At 40.8% G+C, this 24,807-nt stretch overlaps 1 long non-coding RNA gene across 5 annotated transcripts in view; it reads left to right on the forward strand.

The window, feature by feature from the left end:
- LOC113921301 overlaps nt 1-24,807 on the forward strand; it is a 100,935-nt gene that overhangs the window by 73,700 nt on the left and 2,428 nt on the right. For all 5 annotated transcript variants that reach the window (XR_003519627.1, XR_003519630.1, XR_003519628.1 and 2 more), the window contains one exon: nt 23,901-23,983. This is a non-coding gene — a long non-coding RNA (uncharacterized LOC113921301). The remainder of the gene's footprint in view (nt 1-23,900; nt 23,984-24,807) is intronic.

Here is a 24,807-nt window from a genome sequence, read left to right on the forward strand (position 1 = left end):
GGACACAAAGCTAAGTAAGTTAAGGATTAAAGGGAATATGTGAGAAAAGCATTTTTCTTATTTCACTTTTGTAATTTTTAAAGAAAATAATCCTTGGGAAGATGGGATCGAATTTCCCTGCAGAAACTATGAGATTAGGTTGCAATGACTGAATGTCATGGAAAACAAAGATGTACTTTATTATTTGTATATTTTAGTGTTCTAATTCTTTTTTACATTTAATTTTAATTTCAATATAGTTAACAAAGTATTCTATTAGTTTCAGGTGTACAATATAAAGATTCAACAATTCTATACATTACTCAGTGCCCATCACGACGAGTACACTCTTAATCTCCTTCAACTGTTTCACCCATCCCTCCACCCATCTGCTCTCTGGTGACCACCAGTTCTCTATAGTTAAGAGTCTGCTTTTTGCTTTGTCTCTCTTTTCATTTGTTCCTTTGTTTTGTTTCTTAAATTCTACACATGAGTGAAATCATATGGTATTTGTCTCCGACTGGCTTATTTCACTTAGCATTATACTCCCTAGATCCAACTGTGTTGTTGCAAATGGCAAGATTTCATTCTTTTTTTATAGCTGAGTAATATTCCTGTGTGTGTGTGTGTGTGTGTGTGTGTGTGTGTGTGTGTGTGTGTGTGTGTCTCTGTGTGTACCATCTTCCTTATCCTTTCATCTGTTGATAGATATTTGGGATGCTTCCATAATTTGGCTACTGTAAATAATGCTGCAATAAACATAGGGGTGCATGTATCTCTTCAAATTAGTGTTTTTGTATTCTTTGGGAAAATACCCAGTAGTGTAGGGCAGTTCTATTTTTAATTTTTTTGAGGAACCTCCATACTGTTTTTGTTTTCCACAGTGACTGCACCAGTTTGCATTCCCACCAACAGTGCACGACAGTTCCTGTTTCTCCACATCCTTGCCAATACTTACTGTTTCTTGAGTTGATTTTAGCTGTTCTGACATGTATGAGGTGATATCTCATTGTAGGTTTGATTTGTAGTTCCCTGATGAGGAGTGTTATTGAGCATCTTTTCATGTGACTGTTGACCATTTGGATGGCTTCTTTGGATAAATGTCTGTTCATTTCTTCTGCCTATTTTTTAATTAGGTTGTTTTGGGGGTATTGATTTGTATAAGTTCTTTATATATTTTGGATACTAACCCTTTATTGGATATGTTGTTTGCAAATATCTTCTCCCATTCAGTAGGTTGTCTTTTAGTTTTGTCAGTTGTTTCTTTTACTGTGCAGAAGCTTTTTATTTTGATGAAGTCCCAATAGTTTATTCTTGCTTTTGTTTCCCTTGCCTCAGGAGACATATATAGAAAGACGATGTTATGGCCAATGTCAAAGAAATTACTGCCACTGCTCTCTTCTAGGATTTTTTGTGATTTCATGTCTCACATTTAGGGCCTTAATCCATTTTGAGGGTTTTTGTGTGTGTGTGTGTATGGTGCAAGAAAGTGGTCCAGTTTCATTCTTTTGCATGTAACCGTCCAGTTTTCCCAGCACTATGTGTTGAAAAAGGTGATGCAGTTTAGTAGAAGCTCATTTGTCCAACCTTTAAAAGGCTTCTTTTTTTGGGTGCTAGAACTTTCCAAGTCTTTCTTCAGACTCTGAGGCTCTTCCCTCTAGGTGTTTTCTTTCCTCTCCTCCTTTAACACTTTGCATAAATGAATTATGCTAATCATAAAGCAGAATGTCCATGCAGGAATTTAAAAATGAATTATGGGGGTGCCTGGGTGGCTCAGTTGTTTAAGCATCTAAGTCATGATTTCGGCTCAGGTCATGATCTCAGGGTTGTGAGATCTCCCTACCTCTCCATCTGTCCCCCTCTCTAAAAAAATGAATTATGGAAGCAAATATGATACATGTAAGAAAACCAGACTGCACTGTTTACATTTATCACCCTGTATTTTCATCTTGCCATTTAAAAAAAAATATTCTCCTCTATCTTTGAGCACATCACAAACCTTTTGGGAAGCCATCTCTTCATTCATCTTTCATATTGTTTCTCAGAACAATTTCATATCTGATATTTTTTAACATTGAGTGGGACAGTTGCATAAAAAATTCATATACTGAGCGGTGACGTCTTCTAAATATCTGAGTCACAGCTGGATATTAAACTAGTTAAATAGTTTGAAAGGGCACTTTCTTAACATGCAAAGTTATTGTTCTATTTATTTTCATTTCCTGCTCTTTTAATGACTAGATTCTTCCTTTTGTTTAGCAAAGGTATTTGTTCCTCCTGTCTTTTTGTGCTTGGCAAGGCTGTGAAATCTCTACCAGACTGGAATGCATGTGGCTCCAAAATCGGGGCTAGACTCACACAGGGCCCAGTTTATCCTGGATTGCCACAACTTATGAGCCCTTATCCCAACCACTGTTTTTCTTCAGTCAATAGTTTTTTGTGTACCCCAAAGTCCCATACCTCAGCAAACAAAAATACTGTGCCCCAGTGTAGAGAACATCATCCCCAAACCAAAATGTTTTTGTTTCATGACTCTCCTTGTGTTGAAAACAGCATGTTTCCACAAAGCAGGAGGCTGAAGCAAGGGTTAAAAGAAGACAGTTGGGAAAGGAAAAAATAAAGCTGGCAGGATCAGAGAAGAAAGTAAGAAAAGGAAAAAGGTAACTGAGGCTAAAATTTAGCAGATCTTATGGTCTCTTACTTTTAGAGATTTCCAGTTTTGCTCGCTTCCCATGACTTGCTGGCTCTGGTATTAAACATCCGAACATTTGCAAGGTTAGCATGGATAGGGGGGTGCTTGAACAAAGAGGTACAGGCCACATGGGGTTTGCCTCCTTTCCGGAGGTGGATGTGAACTCTAGGACTTCTGTGGGCAACTAACAAAAATGTATTCCAGCTAGCTTCACCAAAAATGGGAAATTCACTTGAATAGATGTTAAGATATCTCACAGAACCCAAGGCAGGAAATCCTCTGTGCCCACAGGGATGCCAACAGAAATCAGGGACCATGGGGGTTACTCTCTTAGCAGCATTCTATTTTGGGTCCATGTGGGGTTTTTTTCCCCTTTGTACACCTCGGTTGTATCCCTTTCACTCTTTCTTCCCCTCTCTCTCTTTCTCTTTCTCTCCGTAGACTAGCTTTCTCTGCTTCTCAGTGCATTGGGCCCCTGATAAACTGACCAACATGTCAACACCTCAAATTGCAAATACTCAGGATAGAAAAGCTATTAGGTTCATGCCAACCAATGATTGACCTCCTTCAGGATCAGGTGTCCCCTCTTATCCAGTCAGTTGAAGCCATTAGAAAGCGCAGGGTCACATGGTATAAAATCGACTTTAGAGACCCACAAACACATAGAAGGGGGATTTGGATAGGCCAGAATCCCCACAACCTATCCATTACATCAATGCCTTAATTTTTGCCTATTGTTTCAGCTCCCAGAAGAACTATGGAGGGGAGTGGGGAGGTGAGAAAGTCCTGGCTTGTCCACTGAAATTTCTGGCACAATATCCAGACACTGACAAATATTTAGTGAACAAAATAGAAAGATGGCAGTGTAGGAGAGATAAAGCAGAAGGGTGGTAAACATGGATGATAGTATTTGATTTCATGGTCATTTTCTTGCAATGGTCTTTTAAAATTCTCATCTGGAAATGATTCCAAAGTAACTGCTATACCCACATACAAATATATCCATGCTCAACATCATCAGGCTTCAGGGCAATGCACATGAAAACCACACTGAAGGGGTGCCTGGGTGGCTCAGTCGGTTGAGCCTCCGACTCTTGAGTTCAGCTCAGGTCATGATCTCAAGAGTCCTGAGATCGAGCCTGGTGTCAGGCTCTGCACAGGGCATAGAGCCTGCTTGGGATTCTCTATCTCCTGCTGCCCCTCCCCCATTTTCTCTCTCTCTCCCTCCATCTCTCTCTCAAACACACACACACACAAACACACACACACACACACACACACACACACAGAATGTCATTTCACATCCAGTAGAATGGCTAAAATTAAAGGCACTGACAATTTGAACTAAGGGTGAGAATGCAAAGAAATTGGGCTCTCATGTATTGTCGGTGGGAGTGTAGAATGGCACAACTTTGAGAAACTGATTACATATAAGCCTACCCTACAATCCAGGAAGTTCACTTCTAGGTGTATATATAGCCAGGAGAAATTCGTGTCTATATCCACCAAAAGACATATACAAGAATATTTATAGAAGTTTTATTCTTAACCCCAAACTGTAAACAATCCATCTGTTCAACTACAGTAGAATGAATAAATGGCAGTGTATTCATATAATGAAATATTATGCAGCAGTAAAAAGGGATGAACTGCTACCTGTAACATTGATGCTCAGATTTAGTCTTGAAAGAAGCCAAAAACAAGAGTAAACACAATATGTATATACAGCATACTCATTCTAATTATGTGAAGTTCAAGAATTGATTATAGACGTCAGATTAATAGTTACTTTTGAGGGGTGGTTGACTGATAGGGTCATGAGGGAGCATCACAGTGTGACAAAAATATTCTATATCTTGATCTGAGTGGTTGTCATGCAGATGTAGAGTTTTATAAAAAGTAATCAAACTACACATTTAAAAAATGTGCTTTCTACTGCATGTAAGTTGTACTTAAATTTTTTTATTATGTTATGTTAATCACCATACATTACATCATTAGTTTTTGATGTAGTGTTCCATGATTCATTGTTTGCATATAACACCCAGCACTCCATTCAGTACGTGCCCTCTTTAATACCCATCACCAGGCTAACCCATGCCCCCACACCCCTCCCCTCTAGAACCCTCAGTTTGTTTCTCAGAGCCCAATTTAAAACAAAAAGAGTCTACTTTCTCTCTTCATACAGAAAGGCCAGTAGGATTTCTCCAGGACCATTGAAAATCCTATTGGAACCCTTTCTTTTCCTTGGTACTCAAACATACTAATCTGACACCATGACTTTCTTCTGAATACTGCTTATAAATGTCTTGGTTTGCTGAAACCATATGAACAAATAATTGTGGGACTCTCCGTTCAGCATTGTCTGGAGGGGTGGGCTAGGCACAGACGAATATTTTGGTGTGCGGCAATGTGGCATGCAGATGGAGACGTACGTGTAGGCACACTTGGCACATATTCCCCACTGTGCTTTGGGGACAACTCATGGACAGAAAAACAGAGTTCCACTGGCATGTTAGTTAGCTCAGAGCCTGTCCTGGCTAGAAATATGGCATCTTCCACATTTCCCTTCTTCTGTTTTTTGGATAAAAGAATGCATCATGCAGGGGGTAACAAAGGGGTCCTGGAGGCCAGCAGGGATCTTCCTCATTGTCGATGACCTTCCTTAAGGAAATAGGTTTATAGTATCTTTGTGGTACAATAGCTAAGTGAACCAGAGGTACATCATCTCCCCTGACGTTCCCTTTTTTCTAGGCCTTCCTCAGCACCATGTCTTGTCCTGGACGGGCTCCTAATATGAGTCTCCAGGCCCTGGCAAGATTGAGCCTTTCTTTGTGAACCCCAGGGTGGACCCTTTTAATTAATCTCCAAAGCATCTGGATCCTGTTTCTCAACACAGGTTAAGTAACTAAGCTTCTTGAGCCCCTCTATCTAAGCTCCATGAGAATGAAAAAGGGAACTACTTTCTGAGGGATTTGCCTCAATTCCATAATATCTTCTTTATATGAGTTGACAAGGTGCTGAACTCCATTCCCAGGCATGGATGTCACCACAAAATGGCAGATCATTTTAATTTCTGAAATGGGAGCAGTACATTGTGAGATCAAGCAGAAGCTTGTGTGAAATTTCTTTGACAAGAACTTGAAGATTTCCTCTTCTCTGTTTTTGATGGTTTGTCTTTGCCATACCCTACATCCTTCCCTACCTTCTCTCTCATTTCCTTTATGTCCTTTCTTTGGGATGCCCTTCCTACTTTCTCACTGAGTTTCACTAACTTTTCTCTCCCATCAGTTGTATCTCCTAACATCCTTTCCTATAACATCACTTTTGACATGGGAGTTAGATTGGACCACCTCATGCTATGTATTTGGCTTTTCTTTCCCTCTTACTCTAACCTGCCTTCATTTTACCACTTGACTTGACAAATCAGTAGAATTTTGAGAGCCATTTATGTCGACATTTTCATTTATTAAAACATGTTTTGTTAGAAATGCCAATTTGGAGATACCTGGGTTGCTGTCGTTTAAGCATCTGCCTTCAGCTCAGGTCATGATCCCAGGGTCCTGGGATTGAGTCCTGCATTGGGCTCCCTGCTCAGCAGGGAGCCTGCTTCTCCCTCTGCCTGCCACTGCCCCTGATTGTGCACTCTCTCTCTCTTACAAATAAATAAAATCTTTTTAAAAAAATACCAGTCTGTTTTTCATTTTAACCAAATACACCAGCAAGATTGGTTAGATGACCTTCTTTGTATGCCTTCAACTTTAAGGAGCATTTTAATGTCAATTCTTATCACTGGAAAATTTCCATGCCTGACTTTTTTTTAATTTGGAATTTTTTTTTTTTTTTTTTAAGAAAGGGAGAGTGGTGAGGGGGGAGGGGGAGACGGGGATAGAGAATCTCACACCCAGCACGGAGCCTAACATGGGGTCAGTCTCACGAACCTGAGATCATGACTTGAGCCGAAATCAGGAGTTGGGTCCTTAACCAACTGAGCCACCCAGGCACCCCTTAATTTGGAAGTTTCAAACAAATATAAACATGTGATGAAGTCCCATGTACCTGTCACCTAACTTTAACAATTTGTTGATCTTGTTTCATTTATCCACTATGCACATTTTCCCTTTTCAGAGTGTTAAAGCAAATCCCAAATGCCGTTTATTGTCCATACTTCAATGTATTCACTGATCTTTAAGATTCACAAAGAAACACAAAGACAGAAGGTATAAGATAATCATTAAAAATGTTTATAAAACTGTCCATTTTCACTGGTAAATTTGCTTGGAAATGTAAAGAGCCAATTTATTTATAAGACCACAAAGTTCAGTTGTGTTTCCTATTATTCCAGAACCACAGAGATAGGGATTCATGATAAAATACTTCTATTTTTCAAATAACATTTATTCTTAGTGTTTCCCAGATATATCCACTTACCACACAGTTCCTACCCTTCTTGAGACCCATGGACTGGAACCAAAACATGACACTTCAAATAATAAGTGAGAGGGAAGATGGCCATCACACATTGTACTCTGTGGTTTACAACCAGTAGGGCAACTTATTTAGAAGTCTAAAATATCTTGATTTCTAAAACGTCAAGCTCACCCAGTGCCAAATTGTTATTTGATGTTAAAACATTCAAACAAACCAGAGACCGTGGGAGGCACCATGCATCAGTAGGTCAGAACCAAAGAATAACGATGGTAGCTTTCCTATCAGGTGTGTTCTTGTTCCTAAGCTCTTCTGTGCTTTTTTTTTTTTTCCCCCCCAGTTGAGGTGAACTGTTTATTAAGCAGGTCTGGGGTCCCAGAATTGAAAAACTTACTAAATTTAGATTCCTATGCAAAACTCCTAATGAGTTTTGCAAAGAGAGCCAGAGAGGTCTCAACGGTTTCTGCTGTAGAAATATTTAACTCTGTGTAAATTCTTTCCTCTTGGAATGAGTTTAGAAGCTGAGATGTTGGCCTTTGGCTTGCCCTCATATTTACAGCTTTTCCTTTGAGGGTAGTAGGAGTAGTTAAGAATTTCTTGTCTTCATTAGAAGTCTCAGGCCAGTGGTGGAGGGTTGAGGGTTCAGCTTGAAATTGGTGACAGTGGCAGTTCCCACTATTTCTATATGGGAGGGGCTTAAAAGACAGTAATCTGAGGCTTTGTCTCAAAATTGTATTTGTCTAGTACTTTATGTTAAATGTAGGGTATGTCCCTATCAAAGACTGGGTGCCTTGATAGATTACCGGGGGGATGAAGGGAGAGAAAGCTCAAAGGCTCTGGTGCTGCTTCATGTCTACACATGGGGCAGAATTCTATAGTCTCTTCCATCCACCTAGGTTCCCCACAAACCCAAATTTTTATTTAAATTCAAGTTAGCTAACATAATGTAATGTTGGTTTCAGGAGTACAATTTAGTGATTCATCACTTACATAGAACACCCAGTGCTCATCACAACAAGTGCTCTCCTTAACACCCATCACCCATCTAGCCCATCCCCCACCCACCTCCCTCCATCAACCCTCAGTTTGTTCTCTATCGTTGAGTCTCTTATGGTTTGCTTCCCTTGCTCTTTTTTTTCCCTTCCCATATGTTCATCTGTTTTGTTTCCTAAATTCCACATATGAGTGAAATCATATGGTATTTGTTTTTCTCTGACTGACTTATTTTGTTTAGTATACTACACTCTACCTCCATCCACGTTGTTGCAAATGGCAAGATTTCATTCTTTTTGATGGCTGAGTAATGTTCCATTGTGTATATACACCACATCTTTATCCATTCATCAGTCAGTGGACACTTGGGCTCTCTCCGTAGTTTAGCTATTGTTGATAATGTTGCTATAAACATCAGGGTAACTGTACTCCTTTGATTCTGTAGTTTTATATCCTTTGGGGTAAATACCTAGTAGTGCAATCACTGAATCGTAGGTAGTTCTATTTTCAACTTTTTGAGGAACCACCATACTTTTTCTACAGTGGCTGCCCCAGCTTGCATTCCCACCAACAATGTAAGAGGGTTCCCCTTTCTCTGCATCCTCGCCAACATCTGTTGTTTTCTGTGTGGTTAATTTTAGCCATTCTGACAGGTGTGAGGTGGTATCTCATCGTGGTTTTGATTTGTTTTTCCTTGATGATGAGTGATGTTGAGCATCTTTTCATTTGTCTGTTAGCCGTCTGGATGTCTTCTTTGGGAAAATGTCTATTCATGTCTTCTGCCCATTTCTTAACTGGATTATTTGTTTTTTGGATGTCGAGTTTGATAAGTTCCTCATAGAGTTTGGATACTAACCCTTTATCAGATATGTCATTTGCAAGTATCTTCTCCCATTCCATAGGCTGCCTTTTACTTTTGTTGATCGTTTCCTTTGCTGTGCAGAACCTTTTTATCTTGATGAAGTCCCAGTAGTTCATTTTTGCTTTTGTTTCCCTTGCCTCCAGCAATGTGTCTAGTAAGAAGTCGCTACAGCTGAGGTCAAAGAGGTTGCTGTCTGTGTTCTCCTCTAGGGTATTGAAGGTTTTCTGTCTCACATTTAGGTCTTTCATCCATTTCAAATTTATTTTTATGTATTTCAAACTTTCTATAGCAAACTTTCTCTTGGCTAATTCTCTCACAGAAGTCTTCAATGAACTTTGCCTATGGACGAACCCAGACAGAATATAGACCATTACTACCATTATTATTAATTTACTTACATCCTGCTTATTTCTGATAATCCGAGGCAGCACAGAATATCCAGTTGTACTTAGCTGATGCTTTTTTTTTAAAGATTTTATTTATTTGAGAGAGAGAGCATGAGAGGGAGGAGGGTCAGAGGGAGAAGCAGACTCCCCACCGAGCAGGGAGCCCAATGTGGGACTTGATTCTGGGACTCCAGGATCATGACCTGAGCTGAAGGCAGATGCTTAACCAACTGAGCCCCCCAGGCGCACCTTAGCTGATGCTTTTGACTGTGAATTGTAATCTCTGTGCACAGGGACCACTGATAGACATAATTCAGGATCAGCAGCACTCACAAGATAGATTTTCTTTGACCAGGGGTCTTTAATGTTATCAGAAGGGTCTATCTTATTTGCCATTCTTCCTTCTAGATTATCTACCCTGAAGTTTATCATCTAAAAGAAAGGGGTCCTTAGGGGTGCCTGGGTGGCTCAGTCAGTTAAGCATCTGCCTTCGGTTCAGGTCATGATCCTGGAGTCCTGGGATCGAGCCCTGCTTCAGGCTCCCTGCTCAGCAGGGAATCTGCTTCTCCCTCTGCCCCTCCCTCTGCTCACACTCCCTCTCACTCTAAGATAAATAAATAAATAAAATCTTAAAAAAAAACAAAAAGGCAAGGGGTTCTTAACCTCAGGATGGGCATCAGGAGGATCTGTGTATGCCCTGAAATTGTGGGCACAATTCATTGGGCAAGGACTTTTTCTGGAGAGGCTACTTTTTCCATTAGATTTTGAAATGTTTCCATCACCCCAGAAAGTTAAGATTCACTGTTTCCTAGTAAGGTTTCTAGGCAGAATTTAGGAAAAACTTAGAGGTACTTCTGTTTTCTCTGCCTTCAGTATGGGTCTTCAGTACTCAATTATCATTATTCCATTACCCTGGACAACATGAGAAGTGAGTCCTCAGAGTTTGAACCCACCTTCTCCATTTGTTGAGGCTCTCTATTGGTTGTTATAGCAATAAGAATCCTAAAAGGGCCTTCTTGTTAACATTGTCAAAAGCCACATAGCAGCTGTGAGAAGCTGAGTTGGATTCTCTCCCAAGGGCTTGTCAAAAACTCCTAAAGGGGTAAGGCCACTTTCAGAGGCACTATACGTCTATACATGCATTAATGACAATGTCTACTTGATGTAGGTGAATTGCAAAAAAGTTGGTTCGCTTCATCCCTTTTATAACCCATGGTTGTCTAACATGTTTAGATACTTATAGCAATATGGTCAAGTGGAGTCATACCAACTGTCATTTTCTATAAACTTCGAATTCTCTTTTACCAAATACAGGCATAGTGAGTATCCCAGCAACATCCCTGACCTACTTGGGCAGATGAACAGCATTTTTAAAAAAATTACCCACAGTGTTCACCTCCAAGGATATAAATAATTGAGAAGTGTAAGCATCATAAGGAATAACAGGCTTTTAATTGTAGAAAAAGGCTTTCATCTGAAAAGCTGAAATACAGGCATATACTCTTAGTGCCATTACAAAGCTGCATAGCTTGTCTTCAGAGCAGGTATTGTAAAGCCCAGGCTTTCAGATTTCTAGTTCTGCCTTGATGTGTGTGTGTTTAATTTTCTGTCTCATATTTTTTGAGTTTTTGCTGTTGTTAAGCTCTGAATATAAAAAGAACATTTGAAGGGCACCTGGCTGGCTCAGTTGGAAGAGTATGAGACTCTTAATCTCAGGTTTGTGAGTTCAAGCCACACATTGGATACAGAGATTGCTAAAAACAAACAAAACAAAACAAAACAAAACAAAAACAGACATTTGACCACCATCCTTGAGAACATCTCTTCAAAAAGTAAATTCAGGTAGCGCCTGGCTGGTTCAGTCGGTGGAGCATGTGACTCTTGGTCTCAGGTATGTGAGTTTGAGCCCCATGTTGGGTGTAGAGATTACTTAAAAATAAAAACTTAAAAAAAAAATAACTTCAGCACCTGTTCTTGGAGCCCTCTAAAGCAGGATTTTCCAAACTGCAGTCCCTGAACCTTTGGCAGGTGGTGGTGAAATCAATTTGGAGTGTGGCAATGTGGATTTTTTAAATGAAATAGAATATAAAATATTAGAGAGCATCAGATAATAGTAAATATAAGTATTTTATGACATTTTAATGAAATTTTTGTGTATATGTGTTTTTACAGTGGTGCTGGTAAATATTTAACAACTGGATCTCTGGAAAAGAGGTGTGTGTAATGTGTATATGTGTGTGTGTGTGTTCATAAGTCTATTAGAAATCCTGCTGATATAAAGTAGCTCATAATTTACAAATAATTATAAATATACAATAATTCTTTATTGTAACTTTCATATAACCAGTTAATTTCCACAGAATACTTTCCTGATTTTTGCCAAGCTTTTGTATCCACCTCGAAGGCGCCTCCGTGTTCAGACCCTCACTCACCCTCACTCTCCAGCTCTTCCTTCCCGGTCTTCCTGATGTCAGTGAGTGGAAACCCCAATGACCCCTCAAAGTCACACTGGAAGACAAAAACCGCAGCGGTATTTGAATAGACAATTGTTAACTAGGTGTAAAGTTGTTAGCTTGAAACTAGGTATAAAGTTGCTAACTGAAAGGGTGAAAAGAGGCCTCTCAAGTATGGAGTGTGCAGGAAGCAGCTATTTCCCTTAGGGCTGAGGGAACAGAGGAAGGAGATTGGAATGATTACTATTTAGAAAAGTAAAGGAGGGGTGCCCTGCCGAGCTGAGCCTCTGACCTCTGAGGAGGGGGCTCTGTTCGGCTGGTGCTGCTGTCTCTCTGCGGAGGGCAGGATGAAGTTCGTTCCGCAGAGGGTGGAAAAGCCGCAACCTGCAGTCAACTGTTGCCACCAGGGGGAACAAGGTGCAGCCAGGGGAACAGGGGAAGAAGCTTCACGGTGCTCAAGAACCGGAAGCACGTGGGAGGAGCCAATCCCTTCTTCCTCCTCTTCTTCCTCCCCACTGGCGGGACCTAACGCGGGGCAGCTGGTAAGGCAGAGGGCTAGTTTACAGATGTCCAGTCTTGCCATCGCAAAGCACAGTACAGAAGGGAGTGTTTGGGCTAAAGAGAATACATAGGCTAATAACTGTCCCAGCCAACTGCCTGGCTGATCAAACGAGAAGCCTACAAGTGATCATGGTTTCCTTTTTGAAAATGTTCTCATATTTAATCTATCACCATATCCTGAGAGTTCTGCCTCCAAAATATATTCTAAGTCTGCCCACTTGTCTCCATCCCAGACACTGCCACCCCCAGACCAAACCACCATTTTCCATGGTGGATGACTGCGGGGATCTCCTACTGGTATTTCTCCTTGCTTCCGGAAATGTATTTTCTCACAGTAACCTAAACAGTCTTTTCAAAACACAAACACTCTAGTAGTTTTCCATGGCACAGAGAATAAACCCCACCTCCTTGCCATGGTCTGCCTTGCCTCTTTCACTCTGTCTACCACAGTAGTCGTGGTGGCTTGCTTTCTGATCTTTGAGCATGCCCTGCTGGATCCAACCTCAGGCTTGATCTTGCTCTTCCCTCTGCCTGAACCCTTCTCCCCCCACCCCCCATGCACAGAACTTGCTCCTTATCATTCACACCTCAACTCAGAGGTCACCTGCTCAGACATTTGTCACCTGCTTCCCAGACTACCCATTCTAAAATTGCACTCTTTAAAGGCAATTACAATAATCTCATTTATTTGTTACTGTGGGCCATTTCCCCCACTAGAATTAAGCCTGAGAGAACAGGAACACTGCTTTATTTATCATGCCATCCTCAGCGCCCAGGATAAATGCCTGGAGAGTTGAAGGAATTTAATAAATGATTATTAAGTTATGATCATGTTTCATTCTCAGAACAGTTTTTCCCTATTATACAGATGATGAAATAAGGATATGAAATGGATAAATAAAATCATCCAGTGGTGCAAAAAATAAATAAAAATTGAATCATGTAGTTTAACTATAGCCTAAACTCTTAACTTTAATATCACATTTTTAGCCTTTAATTTGTACATGTAACAACTAGATGGCATGCATCTTCAAAGGAACTATAATTTAAATATATTTTTCTCTCCATCTCCTGAGGAAAAATGTCCATTAGCTTGTCAGTGTCATCTGCTCTACTGTAGGAGCTGCCTTTTCATTGCAACTTCTAAAAATCATGGAGGAAATTGACAGCCTGCTTTTTGGAATGAGCAGAGTGGATTATTTTAAGAAGATATAATTTTTCTAAGTGCTGCCATCCACAAATAGGTTTTGGGAAAGAACACCATAGGTGACCTAAATCTTCCTTTCTGAAAAGGACAACCAACTGTTGGATTCCGATTAGTAAAATAGAACACAATTGGTTCATCTGAGCTTTCATTTCAAATATTTCCACTGATCTGAGTTGGCTGCTCAGATCTAACTGATCTCCTTTCTCTGTCACAATTCTGTAGTTCACATGAAGAAGCAAGAAAAATATTCTCAGATCTTGTATCATTTAAAAAAGTTGAAGTTATAACTCTGAGAGTAGAATTCGCATTATCTCAAATTTCCCATGAGTATGCCAGCCATAATGAAAGGTTGCTAAGAAATACTTTATTTCCATCAAAGAACCACTTTGAGGAAATGGAGCCATGGGTGTTTCCCACTGCCCCAGGCTCTAAAGCCCTTCCATACAGGTTCATTTTAGTTTCTTGGGCATTAGCTAGAATCATCTCTACAAGATGAAATAGTAATATGTCCCTAAATTATGGGATTATTTTCTGTGCTTCAAGCATTTAAAGTATCTACATGAATTAGCCATGAGCAAATATTTCAAGATGCGGTCTGTACTCATTACCTTGCCTCTTGTTAAGCTGACAATCCTTCAGATTGCTAAGATTTCCCACCAATAGATATCTAATTTACACAGCTCCTCACTTTCCAGTAATTTCTTCCATCAGAAATTGGCTTGAGACAAAGAAGTGGAAAGCTAGGGAACCTGGAATGCTTTTAATAGGACACATGAGAAAATACATTGTTTATATTAGGAAGAATATATAACACACTGAAAACATGCTGAACATGTTCTGATTTCCAAATCCTATTTAAAAGTTTCCTGGCCCGATGCCTAGCAGTAGCTAGAAGGTACTGGGTGGTAAAACTGTCTTATACTCTTCTTGCCTAGCTTTGCTTATTTAAAAATTAGCCACTGCTTTGGTCCTAGTGCCAATTTTCTCATCGCAACACAAAAAGCCAATAACTGGTGTTCTCCTCATACCCCAATGGCAGGATTATAACAGGGTAGGCATTTTTTACCTTGTTCTTATGTTTTCAACTTCCTAGGAAATACTACACTGCATCAGATTGGCAAAGAATAAAAGCCTATAGTACTGAGTGTTGACAAGAATGGGGAACAATGAGAACATTCATACAATGCTGATGGGAATATAAATTGGTCAGTCCCGTTGGAAATCAACTTGTCAATATTTAGAATACTTTGCGGTATGAATAACCCCTAGCAATACTACTTCAACACTACTTCTAGGAATAAACTCTGAATATTTGCAGAAGAAAAACACAGGAGTACTCATTATAGCCTTATTGTTAATTGTAAAAATTTGAAACAGGACACATTTCCATCAAAAGTAGAATAAATGAATTGTGGTACATTTAACACAAGAGAATACTTCTTAGCGCTTGAAATGAAGTAATTAGAGCTGCATGTTTCCTAAAACAAATACAAGCCCTGAATTAGATATAGAAAATTTTAACATTTTACAGCATTGGGCTGCAGATAGGTTGCTATTCCCTACCCTTTCCTATTTTTCTAATGTTAGAGGAAAAAAACACCACCTCGGCAGGTAGTTTATTTTCATTCAATAAATTGGGTTAAGCATTTTCTACGGGTCAGGTATTATGCCAAGCGCTAGGAGTCAGAGTCCTTGTCCTCAGAGGACTTAGAATCTAAGGGGGGGCTGATCCTGAAACCACCTCCTTTGGCCCATGGCATTAATGGGTACCTCTGTTATCTTCTGCTTCATATTATGGTTTTAGGTTTCATTACATCTTTCCTTCTATAGTAGTGCTATTCCGTAGAACTTCTGCAGTGATCAAAATGTTCTGTATCTGTGCCATCCACCCATGTACCCACTAGCTACTATGTAGCGATTCAATACGTGAAACATAGCTAGTGTGACTGGGCAACTGAATTTTTTTATTTTTTAAGATTTTATTTATTTGTCAGAAAGGGGGAGAGAGAGAGAGAGAGAGAGAGGGAACACACAAGCGGGGGGAGCGGCAGGCAGAGGGAGAAACAGGCTCCCCACTGAGCAGGGAGCCCGATGCGGGACTCAGTCCCAGGACCACGGGGTCCCGACCTGAGCTGAAGGCAGACACTTAACCAACTGAGCCACCCAGGCGTCCCTGGGTAACTGAATTTTTAATTTAACTTTTAAAATCGAAGTCTAATTAACAGTCAGGGTTATATTAGTTTCAGGTACACAGTATAATGCCTCAGCTTTATACACTTCTCAGTGCTCATCAAGATAAGTGTATGCTCCCATCCACGTACTCTTAACTCCCTTTATCTATTTCACCCATTCCCCCACCTGCCTCCCCTCTGGCAACCACCAGGTGCCTGTATTTAAGAGTCTTTGTTTTTGTGTTTGTTTTTTTGTCTCTTTGTTCCTTAAATTCCACATATGAGTGAAATCCTATGATATTTGTCTTTCTCTAACTTATTTCACTTAGCATTATATCTTCTAGGCCCATCCATGTTGTCGCAAATGGCTAGATTTCATTCTTTTTTATGGCTGAGCAATATTTCATTGTAGATACATAACAACACATCTTCCTTATCCATTCAGCTACTGATGGACACTTGGGATGCTTCCATATCTTGACTATTGTAAATAATGCTGCAGTAAATATAGGGATACATATGTCTTTTTGAATCAATGTTTTCATTTTCTTTGGGTGAATACCCAGTAGTGGAATTACTGGATCATATATATAGTAATCCTATTTTTACATTTTTGAGAATCCTCCATACTATTTCTCCCAGTGGCTGTACCAACTGGCATCCCCACCAACAGTGCACAAGGGCCCTTTCTTCTCCATATCCTCGCCAACACTTGTTATTTCTTGTCTTTTTGATTTTAGCCATTCTGACAGGTATAAGATGATGTCTCAATGTGGTTTTGATTTGCATTTCTGTGATTAGTGATGTTGAGCATCTTTTTGTGTGTCTGTTGGCCATCTGTATGTCTTCTTTGGGAAAATGTCTATTCAGGTCCTCTGCCCATTTTTAATCAGATTATTTGGGGGTTTTTTGGTGTTGTTCTTTATGTATTTTGAGTAATAATCCCTTATCAGATATATCATTTGCAAGTATCTTCTCCCATTCAGAAGGTTGCCTTTTTGTTTTGTCAGTGGTTTCTTCCACTGTGCAAAAACTTCTTATTTTGATGTAGTCCTAATGGTTTTTAATTTTATTTTTATGTTTTTTTTTTTTTTTGAGAGGGAGAGAGAGTCTTAAGCAGGCTCCACACTGGGCATGGGGCCCAACACAGGGCTGGATCTCATGACCCTGAAATCATGACCTGAGCCAAAATCAAGAGTCAGACGCTTAATTGACTGAGCTACCCAGGTGCCCCTGGATTTTAATTTTTAATTTAAATACATATGGCTAGCAGTTACCAGATTGGACAGCATGGTTATAGAGTGTATGCTCTTTGAGGGCAGGGGCAATGTCTTTCTCATCTTAATAGCTCTTCCTCAAATCCCCCTTCATACCTGGGGCACATATCGCCAGATATTGTATCTCATAGAAGACATTTGATGAATATCTGTTGAATTGACCCCTGGAATGGAGTCCTCGCAGTGCCATTAACTAGCAGGCGTTCCGGGGAAATTCACTTAATCTCTGCAAATTCATTCATCTATTTATCAAACATATACTATACAGCAGTTCTGTTCTACTTTGAGAGGATATAAGAATAAATAAAATGTAGTCCTTGAGGAATTTGTGGGCTTGTCCGGGCAATAGGTCTTGTAGAAATAAAATGACAGAGTTAATCCTGACAATTTCTAAAATCTCTTCCAGCCCTAACATCCTACAAATGTGTTACCCTGATTATTCATTTGGGCCTATGATCACTTTGAGAGTTTATGCAAACGGACAATAAATAAAATGGAGATAGCTAAGCTTGAGATCCCTCTGGTCTTAATCACTCATTCATTTAACACATATTTACTGAATGCCCTCTATGGATGTTTCTATTGTGTCTTTTTACCCTAATGGTAAGGGAGGGGATTTTCACCCTAGGATTATAGTGGGGGGGGGGGCGGGGGGGGTAGCAAACACAAAAGCCTACACTGGACAGATGAGATTGAGAGCAGTTTATTAGTCACATAGAGTCACAGCCCCGGGAGGAGGACACCACATACCACAGAGGGATTGCACCCAGGAAGAGAAGAGGGTGAGGGCCGCTGGTTCCTGTGGGAGGATGGGATTGGCTCATTTAAATAATTCCACACGCTGTCAAAGAACCTGCTACTTAGGGATACGCGGAAACTATGTCTGGTCCATTTGATAAGGATTGTTGTTTGCCTAAGAGACCTTATCCTTGAGAGCAGAATAGGGCAAGGAACTTGCAATTAGGCCATTTGCAGTCTGCCCGATTTTACCAGATGTTAAGGCAGCGTATAATATTGAGCCTTATTTTTAGGCCTTACACCACAATGGCCCAGGCACTATATACACCATCTACTAGGCACCGTCATGGACTAGACAAGAATAAGTGGTTCCTGCCCTTACAGATCTTATGCTTTAAGTTTCAGGGCATATTGGTACAATTATAAGTCTATAATGTGGTTTATAATAGACATTCATCTTCCCATCTCTCTAACTCTGCCCCGGGTCCCAGGGCCAACAGAATGGAGGATGGCTTCTTTTGGCCACTAGAGGGCATTTCCTGCTTTCTGCATAGGCCCCTGTCTCCTTGGGGTTTAACTACAATTGTTAGGGGTGGGGGATTTTTTCCCCCCCAAGTAGGAGCCACATCCAATGTGGGCTTGAACTCATAACGCTGAGATCAAGAGACGCATGCTTTACGAACTGAGCCAGCTAGGTGCCCCCAGTTGTGGGTTTGGTTCAGGGCACTGACTGATTCTTAACTTTGGTACACATCAGAATCACGTGAGAAAAATTTTAAACATAGCTCTACCCCCCAAAAATTCTGATTGAATAGGAATAGGATGGAGCTTGAACCTCTGTAATTTGAACATATTTCCCAAGTGGTTTTGATAGGTAAGCAGAGATGAACAGCCAAGCAATTTAATCATACATTCTGATTTTCAGGTGTCCCCATTTTGTCTTTTTTTCCAGCCTTCTTGAACTATAAGTGACATATAACATTGTGTAAGTTTAAAGTATACAGCCTGTTGATTTGATACACATATGTATTACAAAACAATTACCACCATAGGGTTACCTAATACCTCTATCAACTCACCTAATTACCATTTCTTCTCTGTGGTGACCACATTGAAGATCTACTCTCTAACAACTTTCAAGTATATAATATGGTATCATTAACTGTAATCACCGTGCTGCACATTAGACCACCAGAACCTACCGATCTTATAACTGGACATTTACATACTCTGACCAGTATCTTCCTATTTCCCCCACCCCTCCAGCCTCTGGTAACAACACTCAACTCACCATTTCTATGAGTTGGGCTTTTTTAGATTCCACATAGAAGTGAGATCAAACAGTATGTGTCTTTCTCTGTCTAACTTATTTTGCTTAGCATAATGCCTTTTTAATGCATATACTTCTTAAGCATAATACACTTAGCATAAGGCTGCCCTGAGTCTAAATGAAAAAGCTGTGTGGACTTTTGCAGCAAAGTGAAGGTGGAAAGGCAGACTATCACCACCCCTGTGCCATGGTTGTCATCTGGGCTCCTAAAGCCCCCCATGCTTGGAAACCACATCCTTGGGTTTCTGGCTCCAGACCAGCCTTTCTGGCCAATGGAACCTGTGTGAGTGTTGGAGGGGGGACGAGGGGAGGGCACCAAATGAGACAGAAGGATATTATGACTCCCTCTTTATCCCTCCCCCATGCCTCTCCCAAGCAAACAAAATTTTTTTCTCAAAAGGCAAGTGCTTTCCAGCATTCACCTCTGCAAAATGAAAGAGTTGGCAGCCTGCAAACAGCTCAGTCTGAATAGTCTTGGCTCAGGTAGGGCATCCTGCCACAAACACATGCATACACACTATCACTGTCCTCCCCTCACTTGGTCCCAGCTCATTCAGTTCTGAGAAACAGGAAGGAAGGGGCCTTAATAACTGGAAACAACCTGATTTTCCATCACTTTAACACTGAGTCACCAAGTCTTTAATTGCTTTCTTTCTGTTAAGGTTTTATTGTGTTTTTTGTTGTTATTGTTGCTTTGTTTTGTGAATGAAATGGGCTCCTCCCAAAATCTGAAAGGAGTTCTTGAGTGATATTTTTACAGTTGCTTGTTTGAAAACGCAGTGTAATTATTTGATTATAAATATTCCTTGGTAAAAGTTGAAAGAAAGATTCCAGGCAAAGAGAGCCACAGAGTTATTTATGGATTATAGACGTCCTTTCGAAGCAGTTACGCTAAAATTATGAAAGATATACTCCCTGGGAGATATGTGAGTTCACCTAGAAAAGACCAATGTTCCACTTTTAGGTAAGCTGAGAATTCGTTCTTGCCCTCCAGTGATTGTAAATACACACCTGCACGCACGCACGCACGCACGCACACGCCACTATTCTATTTATTATCAGGAAATTTTTTTAAAAAAATTTATTCGTTTGAGAGAGAGAGAGAGAGCACAAGCAGGGGAAGGGGCAGAGGGAGAGGGGGAGAAGCAACCCCCCCCACCCCACCCCATGGAGCTGGGAGCCCTATGTGGAACTCATCCCAGGACCCTGACATCATGACCTGAGCCAAAGGCAGATGCTTAACCCAGGTGCCCCAGGAAATTTTTAAAAATCTCCCAGGGCTAAATTATAAATGTCCTCTTCCCACCAAAATGGTTTTATAAAAGAAGGCAGTTGGTCTGGTCCTAGAGAGTGGACATCAGAGCTGCTGACTGAGCACGCTGGGACTTTACCTGGCCTAAGAACTACTCAATGGCTCCTTTTTTTTCTTCCTTCCTTTTTAAACCCAGCCTAAAAGGCTCATTTCTGTGCCTATGCAAATCAGACATTCCTCAGTGCTTGCTCCTGAATTACTCACTTGTATCTCTCACTTGACCATACAACAGTAAAACAAGAATTCACTGATTAATACCTTGAATGAGGTTGACTGTCCCAATGCCCAAGACATCCAACAAGATTGCAAGTATGCTCCAGAGGCATAGGTGTGTCAGGGTGTGGACTATAAATTATCCTTTCTTGCACTCAACATGTAATTAGAAATTCCATATCAGATATGCCTACTTCAGATGATGCAACCAGAAAGAATGATAACAATAACATGCTAAAATAACAAATAATCTATAATGAATCTCACCTCCCCTTTTCATAATTGTCCTCCATTTACAAAATACATTGCTAGGCAAATCAGGCTTCTCAAGAGAGGATGGTATAATGTAGGCTTTTCTTGTCTTCTAAAGCCACGCCACAACTTAAACAGCTAATAAGGAGGGCTACCGTGTTATTGAAGGCCTGCGTCCTAGGAGAGAGCTACCATGTGAGGTGGTTTACAAGCTGTCTCTCATTTAACCTGAGGAACTTGGAGGAAGGTGCTATTATTTTGCCTGTTTTATAGATGGGGAGACCAAGACTCAGAAAGGCTAAGCAACTTCTCAAGTCACCTAACAGTAAAGGATGGGTATGACACCCACAGATAGTTGTGTAAGTCAATCACTGCCCACAGAGGCACCCAGCCAAGGGGATAAATCAAGGTTGAAAGCCAGCCTGTGATCTACTGCCAAGCCACAAACCAGCAGGGCAGCACCCACCGAGAGGAGGCACGCTTTCCTCCTATGATCCAAGGCACCACTCGGGCTAGCTGAGGCCCTGAGAATAACCTGGAGTCAAGCCCACTGAGATCCTGTGTGTTTCGCACTATAGTACACTACCTTGCCAAGCACATTTTCCTTTCGTCAAAGGTCCTGTAGGGGTCACATACTATTCCATTCTTCTTGGTGGCTGGGCTTGGAGGTGGGCATAAAGGGAAGGATAGGCTACCCCTGAACGGAAGTGGACAGATGCCCTCTCACTCTTGGAGTAGCCTGGTTTTCTGGCTTAACGGGAGGGGTAGTGATGGAGAGCAGGAGCCGAGTACGGTCCTGGAAACCACCAGTGGAGTGGCCTGAGCCCTTGGAAGTTTCCTTGGTGAGCTTTAAGGAGGTCACCCAACTGTGGGAGTCGAGGTGCCTCAGGATGAATGGCTGTAAAGGCCCTCACGGGAGACCACTTCAGTGCAATGAGCCAATAGGTGGGAATTTTGGGGCTGACCCCTCCACAGGTTGGCATTTTGGCCTTTGGCCAGTCATTTAACCTCAGTGGTTTCCACTTCTCCATCTAAAAATGCAGACAATGATACTGGGTGCCTCTCAAGTCCCAAGGGAATGGTGTTTAGAAGGAACATTAGGGAATGTTTTAAAGCAGGTTAAGTATCTTTGGGGTACATGAGTTCTTTCTCTTTCTCTTTCTCTTTCCTGCAACATTCTCTTCTTCCCTAGCCTTCCTGTCAGGAGGGGAAACATAAACTGATAAAAACCAGTTAGTACTATAGATGTTAGGGATTACAAATATTGACTTTGTCCAAACTATCTTCACCCTACAGAAAAGGCAAGGAAGCCTTTGCACAAAGGATCGAATCACTGTTGGGTAAATTTTAGCAACAGATGAAGGTTTTGGGTTTTCCCAGAGCCTATAAATCACAAAGGTAGCTACCAAGGATTAGGCTTTCCCTGGAGAACATTATAAAGCATGTTAAAAAAAAAAATCACATGTATATATTTACTTGGTGGGATAGTATAGTCATTATAAATGGTCATTTACACAAACTATGAGGTAACATCAGGGAAAAATCCCAGATTTAACATGATATGTAAAAAAGCAGGACCCCCAAACTTATGTCAGTTATGGACTACAACTACATAAAAATTATATACACACACAGAGAGGGCCTGGAAAGTAACATAGAAAAATAAATGGTTGAGGTAGTGGGACAGTGAGTGATTTTTAAATTTTTAGTGAACGTTATTACGACAGTGTGAAGTATATTTAGAAATACTGAAAAAAGAGGAAATGTCATTTTTAAAATAGCTGTAGAAAATTGACAGCAGAGGTCATTGGATTCCCTATCATCGTTTCAAGCTGGTAATTTCTTTTACCTGGTACAAGATGTTTTTTTAAGATTTAACGTTTCTGTAAAGCCCTTAAATGTTGTTTTTGCTGGGACGCCTGGGTGGCTCAGTCATTAAGCATCTGCCTCCGGCTCAGGTCATGATCTCAGGGTCCTGGGACCGAGCCCCGCATCGGGCTCCCTGCTCCTCGGGAAGCCTGCTTCTCCCTCTCCCACTCCCCCTGCTCGTGTTCCCTCTCTCACTGTGTCTCTCTCAGACAAATAAAAATCTTCAAAAAATATTGTTTTTGCTAATACAAACACACTTGAGAAATATTTATGTGGAGATGTTCTGTTTCTACGAGACTTTGCCAAAGCCATTTTAAAGACAACCTGGTTGGATGGTCTGTCATAGCACTGTGCTGACACTGAGGACAGGGAACAGTCAGGGGTCCCTTCACTCCTCAGAACGTGTACTTAGAACAAATCAGAAGGATGTGTTTCATAACGTTCACCCGATTGACGAGTGAATCCTATCGCAGTAAAGTTCACGTGAATTTAAAGTCTCCTTTAGTTTAATTACCACCCTTGGGCGGGGGGGGGAGCTTCTGAGTGAACACACGTGCACCTGCTTGATAGACAACTAGTCCTTGTAAGTCACTCCTGTCTCGCAAATAAGAGACGAGATTTTTCCTAGAAATGCAACGTGTGCTCTAAAGAAAAAATTACAACAGAAATTTCAGACACTGCAACTAGCTTTTAGTTTGATTGATTTGATTTTCCACCTTCCCACTTACACACCTGAGAGCTTCTGAGCTTCTCAAGGTCTTCTATAACCACCCTCCTGCTCTTCACCCTTAAAAAAAGCAAACTTCTTGGATCAAGACTGCCAAAGGTAGAAGGAACCTTATGAATTACTTGTTTCCGCTGCCTCATTTTAAAAACAAGGAAATTGTGGCTCGGAAGGTGAAGTGAATGACTTTGCCCATGGTCACACTGTAGGTTAGAGGCAAACTCAGGACCCTTTCTTTTCTTGGGGCAATGATCTTGCTTTAGGATCAGCCCATGGCATAGCTTTAAATTAGTGGGTTACCTCTGTGCCCCATTACAAAAGTTATATGCTTGCTATATGAAATATAACAAATGCATAAGGAGAATATAAAAATTATTCAGAATCCCACCACCCAGAGATAAACACCATTAATATGTTGTGTATGTGTGTGTTTGTGTATTTCTGGTCCTATAGGCATTACTTAACATGGACAGGAGTATGGACAACACATGTGCAGAGATGTGGATGACACTGCATTGGATGAGCTCTGGCCAAAGGTAGGATCACCGTGCTGGAAAATTCTGCTTCCCTCATGGAAATGCAGAGCCCAGGGTAGTCTATGGGGGGAGTTGGTGTTGTTTACATCATGTCCATCCTGGGAGAGAATACCAGAAATTTGAGAGCATCCAGTCCAGGAGCAGAGCTGTCTCTTTTCTTTTTTCTTTTTTTCTTTTTTCTTTTTTTTAAGATTTTATTTATTTATTTGTCAGAGAGAGCACAAGCAGGGGGAGCAGCAGAGGGAGAGGGAGAAACAGGCTCCCCGCTGAGCAAGGAGCCTGATGCGGGACCCGATCCCAGGACCCTGAGATTGTGACCTGAGCCGAAGGCAGATGCTTAACCCACTGAGCCACCCGGGCATCCCCAGAGCTGACCCTTTTCTGTCCACTCTACTACACCTAGCACTTTTCAGCATTAGAAGTGCTCCTTTCTATAGGCTAAAATGCATGGGTCAGGGAGGGGTTAATTAGCTTTGATTCCTCTAGCTATCACTGAGGCTTTCTGCAGAATGTACTTGCCAGTAAATTGTGAACATTTTCCTATGCCAGTAAACATTCTTCTGTATCTTGATTTTTAGTCACTCCATAGGAGCCCATGAAACACATGAATCCTAATTTATTTAAAACCTGGTTTTGGATGTATAAATTGCTTCCAAGTTTTTTATGATTAAAACAATACTGCAATGAACATCCTTGAGTGATACTTAAGAATGTGCATATCTACTCTTTCTTCAGGATACATTCTTAGAAATAGGATTGCTGGATGAAAGAGTATAAATATTTTAAAGGAATCTGATACTCATTGCCTAATTAACTCCAGAAAG

The sequence above is a fragment of the Zalophus californianus genome, chromosome 9, assembly GCF_009762305.2.
Source record: "Zalophus californianus isolate mZalCal1 chromosome 9, mZalCal1.pri.v2, whole genome shotgun sequence".
Taxonomy (NCBI): domain Eukaryota; kingdom Metazoa; phylum Chordata; class Mammalia; order Carnivora; family Otariidae; genus Zalophus; species Zalophus californianus.